General features: G+C 39.6%; 1 long non-coding RNA gene across 1 annotated transcript; it reads left to right on the top strand.

Moving 5' to 3' along the window:
- Positions 1 to 4,437: 4,437 nt before the first annotated feature.
- On the top strand, positions 4,438 to 8,382 carry LOC126815435 (uncharacterized). Its single transcript, XR_007677894.2, has 3 exons — positions 4,438 to 4,472; positions 7,581 to 7,876; positions 8,279 to 8,382. It is a non-coding gene; the product is annotated as an uncharacterized LOC126815435 (long non-coding RNA).
- Positions 8,383 to 9,374: the final 992 nt, after the last annotated feature.

Raw genomic sequence — 9,374 nt, 5'->3', positions numbered from 1 at the left:
ATTTAACGCCCCGACGAATATTGGTAAAGCCTGCGGTGACACTGCTGTAAGGAAGACTGGGAAAGACAATGATATTTACATTTAAGAAATGCGCCATGGGCGGACTGCCGTGCAGTCAAGACAACGTATCTCCTTTATGGATGGAAATTGTGCCGAATTACAATGCGCTAGAAATACACATAGTATTTGGTGAAATATATCAACAAATCCAAAATAAATGGAAAAACATGGATTATGTTCAAAGAAGCAACTGTACTGGAACAGTGTAGGGAGGCCCCAGAAATCGCGAAGGAACCGATAGCGAGCACAAGTCAAAGTGAAACTGGAGGTTCCGGTACCCATGAATAAAAAAGAAAAACACAGAAAAGAAAATCAAGTGACACAGAGAAAAATTAGCATAATTGAAGGACAAAGACCAAATGCCGATAGAACATTTAAACAAGATTCAACAGGAAAATTTAAAAGTGCTAAACAAAATAGCAGACAAGTTGTAATTTGGTGCTTACACAATGTCTAGTCAGTTCGTTAATTTCTAATTAGGAGGTAATGCTTTGAACTACATATAACTTGAAAGAACTATACAATAATTCAATGTGAATTTTTCTTTTGATTACTCCAAATATGAATAGAAAATCATATATATTTTAATTGTTATAATATTTTTTATATTTGTAATATTGTACAGGCATTTGTTCTGAATGTTTTTTTTAAATGTGCGTTTAATGTCTATTGTTTTATAACAATTTTTCTGTCAATTTACTGTTCTTAAGACAAAGATTATGCAGGACACAAGAGGCAAGTATGGTGTGACACAATAGTTCAAACACTATCCTAATTGTAATTCCGGTAAGCCACGGAGCTCGTTATGAAACGTGACCTTGGTAACATGAAAGTGTGAATTAAAGACTTTTAAGGATTGTAGAGGTACTGTATGTTCTTCATAATATTCTATCCTTGGAACTTTATTTCGTTTTTCCGGATTTAATAGTTCCAATAAGACGCCAATGAAAAAGTCATCACCAATTAAAGTTTGTTGGTGGATTATATTGTCTGCCCGTCGTTATTTATCAGAACACCGAGCCGTGGTTCTATTCAGACGCTCTTTCATTCTCCAAAATTTATAGCCACGAAAGCTTCTTGATGTGACACAATATATATCTAAACAACGCGCTGCGTCGTTATATTACCCGTTCCCACTACGCATGTCCAAACGTACTCTGGGATCCTGATCGAGTAAGCCCGGATCAAGTAATTAAACGCGATACTTGGGCGGTTTATGAGGTATGCCCCGAAAACGAAATCCCCCTCCCCTTAACTTCGTCCGGCGCGGGGTAATAAACATTACCAGTTAATGGCGCAACCATGATCTTCCAAGGTACATTCGGGAAAATAAAATACTGATTTGTTTTAAGATAACATTGCTGACATATCTTTCTAGCAATATCTGTGCTAGTACTATGAACTGTTGGATACAGCGCAGAACTATAGATGATAATACGTTTATACGTGCTTCAGCTTTTCCACCAATCGGGCTAATGATGATTAGCGTGCATGCAGTGCGCTTTGGAGGAAATTGTGCCCCGACAGCGGTGCTCCGGCATACTCTTATTTCATATTCTAACTGTCAATGATTCCTTTACTTGCACATCAGCGTGAACATTATGACCTAGGGGTTTCGCTCGATTCGAACGACCAGACACTGTTCCTTGCCAGCTCTCCAGTCCTGCATCACTTGCAAGGACACGCTAGCTAGAACGTCATCGTAAAACGCACATGGTCTAGCATAAACAAGAAGCTTAACTAGACCATGAACATTGTTTAATATTGTTCAGTGAAATGGCACCGCGAAAAACGAAAAGATCAACGCATATTTGATATTCATTGCTACCAGTCCCTGATTGGTTACTATATGGGTCTCTATTCGCTTTTGTTGTATGAATTCATTGTTGCGATTGTCATCATTTTCATTATTTGTTTTCATTTGTGCCGAATGTAATCAATGACCATAAAGTCATTTCAACCAATTACAAAAGCTTGCGGATCTTTATGAAACAGCCATGGTTAATATACGTTTATAAAACACCAAGTTAAAATCATCCATCTTTTCTCTTAACAAACAAACTGTTGGCATTCAAGATAAGACTCATCCCCTCATTCTCTCAATGCTTCACGTTGAATTTATAAAACAAAAACAATAATTGTTCAAACACTCTGACCTTTATCACATTTATAAAAATGAAAATCTATACATTTCATGCTTCCATTTTCCTAATTGATGACGCCAACAAGAAATTGTTGACCGAAGTTCGGGTGGACTGATGAACAGACAATATTGGCAGTTGATTGGGTTCATAATCACAATGGCTCACACAAATTTTGAATTTTGAATATCTTTTTTCTTCAAAAGCCCTTGTCTCTTTTCAATAAAAAAAAAATGCTGACGGACCGGCAAAATGACGGGCAGACGGATAGCCATGAACAACGTTTGAGTTCGTCCTGCCATGCTGCAAATGTTAAACTTCAAAATGAAAGAACATCGAAAGCCTGTATTACTTTAAAAATAAATTTGTGACTGACGGACGAACTGTTAGACGGACATGAACTAATAATTATGAACTGAGCCATTATTGTCACCTATAAAAGACCCTAATGTTGTAATGTCGAGTAAAAATGTCGTATTGGCGGGTTAAAATGTCGTGATGTCGTAGTGTCGTGGTGTCGTGATGTCGTGGGGAAGTGATGTCGGGTTATCGGCCATATTCCTCTCAATACCATGATTATCTACACTGATCCTGGTTTTGGCCAGGAAAGTTCCCCTGGTTTTTGCAGCGTAGTCTCTTCGTTTCGGTAGTGCAGGAGAACGGGTCTGGCAAAGTACAATGTCTAGTTGTGTAGATGGGACAAAAACAAGCTCATGTGTACCGATTGGCGTGCACATTAAAGAAGCCTTCACAGTTGAATTTCGATGAGGAAATGCTATTGAAAATGTCCGTCATCTCACTCTGCATAGCATATGCCTTCAATAGTCCGATTGGTGCAGAAAAGTAGGAAAATTAAATGAAATGAAATTGTGTTTAACGTCCTACTGTTCTGCTCTGACTGGGCTAATGAAGACGCGCATACACTATACAGTGTACTGTGAGGGAAACTTTGCCCGGATAGCGGCGCTACGGCCTACTCTTATACTGAATTCCAACTGTCAGGGGGTCTGTTACGTGATCGCTAATATGTACACGGAACCTCGATTTTTCGTCCTACCCAAAAGCCTATACGTTATTCCATGCCAGACCCTCCGTCCTGTGCCACTGTAAAAAGGAATCACGCCGGAAAATTCCCGATGAGCTTTCTTGGCCAACGCAGTGATCGAACACGAGACCTCAACGTTAGGGAGCCAACGCCGTAATCACTGAGTCACCGTGACAACCAGCAAAGTAGGACATTAAACCCCATTTGTGGAGTGATACCTCTTTCACAGTGGTACAGGACGGGGGTGGGGGTGGCATGGGATAACGTATAGTCGTTCGGATGGTTACGGAAAACAGGCCCCATTTACATATTGGCGTGCACGTAGCGCCGCTATCCGGGTACGGTTTACCTCATATAGTACAATGTATAAGGTATGTCCGTCTTCATTAGCCTAGTCGGAGCAGATCGAAATGAATTGAAATGGAGTTTAACGTACTGCTGATCTGCTCCGACTGGGCTTATGAAGGCGGGCTTACACCATTCAGTGTTTTATGAGGGACATTTTGCCCGGACAGTGGCGCTACGGTCTACTCTTATATTGAATATTGCTGTAAATGTACATCCCATCTTGATACAAATGTCTATGAAATAAAAGTTGTTTGTTCTCAAATGATAAAGTACAGATTACACTGTAGGGGTGTGTAAATTAAGACATTTACTCTTAATCCACACAGAAAAATTATTATAAATTTCATGATTTGACATTTAAACCAGGATTCATCTCTTCAAGACACCATTTTGTAAATCTGTTTCTGTGGTAGAGTGTCAAATACTGTTAAGAATTGTAGTCGGCACCATAATATATGCGTCGGTATCTTGTGCCACAAGAAGGCTTGGCCTGTTTCACATATAATTTGAGCTTATGCTTGGCGGTAAATTATGGAGATTGTCGTAGTCATATGAATAAACTAAAGAATGAATCTTGGGAGTAAAGGTACGATATCAATCAGACTTTATTAGTGATTATCGATGATGATTTATGAGTATGTCTGCGTCAAACCGGAAATATAAGTGGTTATAAACAGGATTAAACATATTTCTTGATCAAATTCTTTTAAAAAAAAATGTTTTGATTGATCGATTACTGTTATAATTTGCTTGTGGGTACCATTTTCCGAGACGCTCCCCTACACACCCCGACGAATATAAATAAACCTGCCCGATTGAGTTTCGTTACATTTCGTCCTTTATTGTCACCAGGTACAAACAGCAATTTGAAGACTTTGGTGAGTTCATATACTCTTTTTTTCACTTCATATTAACGAAAGCATTTTCCCCTTTTGTTCAAGATGTTATTATCAAACTATTCTAATATTTTTTTGTTTGTAGAGGATATTCGCGATCCGAATGGCAAAGACTAATTCGCCATTTGTTTCCGTTATTTGCGATCCTTTTTATACGTCCACATTCATAATGTGGACGTATTTTGCCGTCACCCCTGTCTGTGGGTATGTGTGTGTGTGTGTGTGTGGGGGGGGGGGTGTCACCTACAGGGCGCAATTCTTAATGGATTGTCTTGAAACTTTGCATACTTATTCCTCATACCCTAAGGATGACATATATTGTATTTGGTGCCTGCCCGAACCCCAGGGACAGATCAACGGCCATATTTTTTTATATTGGGCGTCTACGGGCTGCATTTCTTAACGAATCATCTTGAAACTGTGCATACTTATTCCTTATACCCTAAGAATCATATACCCTACAGTTTTTGATGCGTGCCCAACCAACAGGGACAGAGCCACGTCCATTTTCTCTTTGTGTGTCTGTGTGTCGCCTACAGGCCGCAATTCTTAATGGGTCGTTTTGAAAACCTCTCATACCATGATTCCTATTGTTTGGGGTGAAAGCCCGACCCCCAGGGGTGGTCACACACATTTTTTCTTTGTGTGTTGTCTACAGACCACAATTCGTAATCGATTGTCTTGGAACTTGACACATGTATTCCTTATAGCCTAAAAATGGCAACTATTGATGTTGATGCACGTTCCGATCCCCAGGAGCAGATCCAAGCCCAATTTTTGTGTTTATGGTATACAGGCCACAATTCTAAATGGATCATCTTTGTACTTTTCTATAGAACGTTCTCGGGCGATGGGGGGGGGGAGGGGGCTATTCCATTTTCTATAGGATGAAATTCTATGGTATTCTACAGAATTTGGGGGCCCTGAAGGAAATAATAGCCACAAATATTCTACAGTTTCTGTAGTGCAAATCCTATAAATGTTCCAACAAGTTTTATGCTAAAAATTTTAAAAGAAAAAATAAAGTATTATGTAGGTTTTTTTTATAGTGATTTCTATAGTAAATTCTACAGTTATGTTTTTGTCTCTAAGCAAGTTTTAAGTTTCTTGTTAATACTAACTTAAATGAAGTTGTTATACACGTACGTACATGTACATTGAATTTAAAAATTTAAAATTCAGCCAATGGATATACAGTCTTTTCTTGGATTAACTTTAATCAGTCCGTTAGCTAATGGATAATGAAATTGACTTTCCAGCAACAGAAATTTAAGGGACCCTTAACAAACTGGCCCCAGGCAATTTTATTTCAATAATTCGCTTGTGCGCAGAAGTCTTAAGATCAGGGGAACCAGAAGGGAGCCCTCGAGGCTGGACAGGTGACCCACCTCCTTGTCACGTACAAGAGCGGAACCGAAACCACCCCACTTGACTCGATAACATAACTTCTGATCCAACGCGCACGCGTTAACTATTTGGCCACCCAGCTCCCCGCCCAAATGCAGTATAGCTACCTAACATGGATGAGTCACGGTGACTAAGTGATTAAGGCGGTGGCTCGCTAGTCGTTCGGATGGGACAAAAAGGCAAGGCCCCGTGTACATTGGCGTGCACGTAGAAGACCTCTTGGTAGTTAGCATTCGATGTAAGTGGAGGCCGTAGCGCCGCCGTCCGATCAAAATTTTCCTCATAGCACACTGCATAGTGTATGCCCGTCTTCATTAGCCCAGTCGGAACAGAGCAGTAGGGTGTTAAACCCCACTTTATTGCATTTGTACCTAACGTGTTCGATCCCAGTGTTGGCCTAGAAAGTACATCTAGATTTTCCGGCGTGTTCCCCTTGTCAGTGGTGTAAGACGGAGGGTCTATCAAAGGACAACATGAAGTCGTACGGGTTGGACGAAATAGGGCTGCTGGTTAAGAAAAGTGGGACGTTACACCCCATTTCATGTGGTAACTTGGGAAGGGCCCAACACTTAATGAATGATCTACTGTATGCTGCAAAATGAAAGACAATATGCATTTTAAAAAAAAGGACGGAAAATAAAGAAAATGGATGGCGATACTCTTTGCCATAAGATGGTGGGGTGGGGGCGATGGAACGGTTAGTGCGTGCGCGTCGCATCATGAGGTTTGTCATTGAGTCAGTTGGCATGGTTTCGATTCACCGGTTGTACGTGACAACTCTGGTGTTTTTGCAGGTCCTCCGGTTTCCTCCCACTACTAAAGACACCTACGCGCAAGCGAATTGTTGATATAAAATAGAACCATGTGTTAGTCCAGAAATGACCTAGTTTGTGTCGAGTGGACGGTAAACATCTCTCTCTCTCTCTCTCTCTCTCTCCCTCCCCCCCCCCCCCGGATGGTTTTCTCTGGGTCTTCTTATTTCCTTGCACTACTAAAGAACCCTATGCACAAGCGAATTATCGAAATAGAATTTAATCATATGTTAGTCTTGTGATGAGCTAGTGAATAAGACCTATCCCTAGCTCGCTAGCCTGGGGTTCACGGTTTCGCTCTCGGGGTTGGCTGAGAAACTTATTCTGGATTTTCGAGTCGTTCTGATAGGAAATAGCCGAAACAAATTATGATGATGCCCCAAAATATCTCGTTTAGAGTCGACAAAGCCGCGGCCTGCGAAGCCGATCGACAAAACAAAGATTGATAATTCCATAAAAAATTGTCACTGTTTATTAAAGAAACCCTCGCGTAGAAACTGGCTGATTTGATGATATATTTGAACTAAAAACATATTCGAATTAATTAATCTATCAACATTTAGTCTCGAAATGGTCTAACCCCTCTGTTTACCACCCAAATCTCCAAGTATCTGTTTACAACTCATATTAGCGGTATCACATGTTCAGTGAACAAGGGAACAAAGATTATAGTTCGGTCTTATTTATAAACAAATTACAGTATTAATGTCCATTGATATATTATTCGCCCCATGTTTTCAAAGCTTATTCCCAACTGTACTGGCTCTAATCTGTGTCGTATACGGAATGATTATGCTTATCTATTCTGATGCCACTTAATTTTCATAAATATTATTACTGTGTTTAAAACATTATTAATTCTTCCTTATAGAATCTCCAAGATGATGTCCTTGAAAGTTATTGCCTTAATCGCTCTTGTAGCTGTTGCCAGTGTCTCGGCTGTTCCGTATGGTGGTCATTATGGCATGTTTAACGCTCTAGGGGGTGGCATCTTTCACAATCCATTACTATATAGCGGTATGTATGGAGCCGGGATGGCCGGTTTTCCATACATGAATGGTGGTATGTATGGTGGTATGTATGGTGGTATGTTGGGTGGTATGTATGGTAAATACGGTGGATACCCTAGCTACGGATACCCGCTCGGGTATGCAGGAAAAGGTTACGGTAAGTATTATAAGTTAAAAAATTTATCCAACTAGAAACTTTAGCTTATAACACAATTCATTAACTAAACTGTTGCAATAAGTTGATAAAGTTTCAGTGGAGTATTTAGGGACCACCTGCCCCATTTTTACTTACCAATTTAACACAGATTGATTGACTGTACAGCATAGTAATTATTTTATTCTCTTATGTTTTTAGTCACCCCATCCACAACCGAACTGACTGTTTTATTTAGTATGTTAGAGAACGCAATCTCGCTACAATTGCATTCATTTTTTTTGAAAATTCAGAGGTCCATCATAATTTAATGACAGATCAGCAATATAACGGTTTATGTAAACTTCATTTATTTATTTTCTATTATTTATTTTTATTTACATGATAAATTATTTTTACTTGTAGGTTTGTATTAAGAACACTGTTTAAGCACGGCTGGATATAACGGAAAAATAACATATGAACCTTCTAACGGACTCACGAAATTGTCAAATAAAATTGGATTGGTACCAATCTAGCTATAGTTATATAGAGTAGAATAAATGCAATTCATGAAAAGTCTTTCTCTGTTTTATTCTATGATTGGATGCAATGCGTGCTGTTTATGGAGTTGTATCCCGATCTTCTCCCTCGCCCAAGAACCACGGGCCACATCTTCTATTCATAACCTCGCTTAGCTCGCGTTTACTAAAATATGTTCTAGCCAGGTATAAATCTGGTGCCATTGTCTACCTGGATTCCCCGGGCTTAATTAGGATCTTTGTGAATATTGGGAGGAGTATCTTTGTGAATATTAGGAAGAGTCTACCTGGATTCCCAGGGCTTAATTTTGATCTTTGTGAATATTAGGAGGAGTTTGGCTGCAAAAATTAAATGCTCTTCTAAAATGTCATTTTTAATGAATCATAAAAAAGTAATGTTCCGAAGAAAGAAAGCCCTGTCTAAATTCTGTAACCATTTGCTTTGGCGCCTAACTTTTCACTAATGTGTCTAGCCATCTTAAATTTGACTGCTTCAGCTAGCCTTGGGGGATGCGCGCTAAACTTCGTGGAATTTCACGCCTTGAAACAGAAAATTTTCTAAAGATCTTTCACCGTAGCCCCACCCGCGCCCCTTGCCAGTGGGGACCAGTGTCTAGTCGTTCGAGTGCACTTAAAATACCCTTCGCCTTTGAACCTCGACTAAAAGTACGTGGAAACGTCACTATATGGCAACAGTGTTAAAACGATATTCTTCAAGTTTGTGAGGAATCAAGTATTGTCGACAATGGCAAAATTTCTACCTGTGCTGAGAGGGAGACAAATATGTTTAACGCAGACGTTTTAAAATTTACAATGGCGATCTTCGAGAATCAACCATTTTTCTGAAAATCGTCTGCAGAGGCCTGGCTAAGCTTTTAATTGTACTGATAATATCGACGGAAAATATGCACAAGGAAGTCAAAGAAAATATTTGTTGTTCGTTGACTCTTCGTTTCTAAAAAAAACTAACAGCAGGGAAC

The sequence above is a fragment of the Patella vulgata genome, chromosome 3, assembly GCF_932274485.2.
Source record: "Patella vulgata chromosome 3, xgPatVulg1.2, whole genome shotgun sequence".
NCBI lineage: Eukaryota > Metazoa > Mollusca > Gastropoda > Patellidae > Patella > Patella vulgata.
This window is presented reverse-complemented; position numbering and strand designations above follow the sequence as displayed.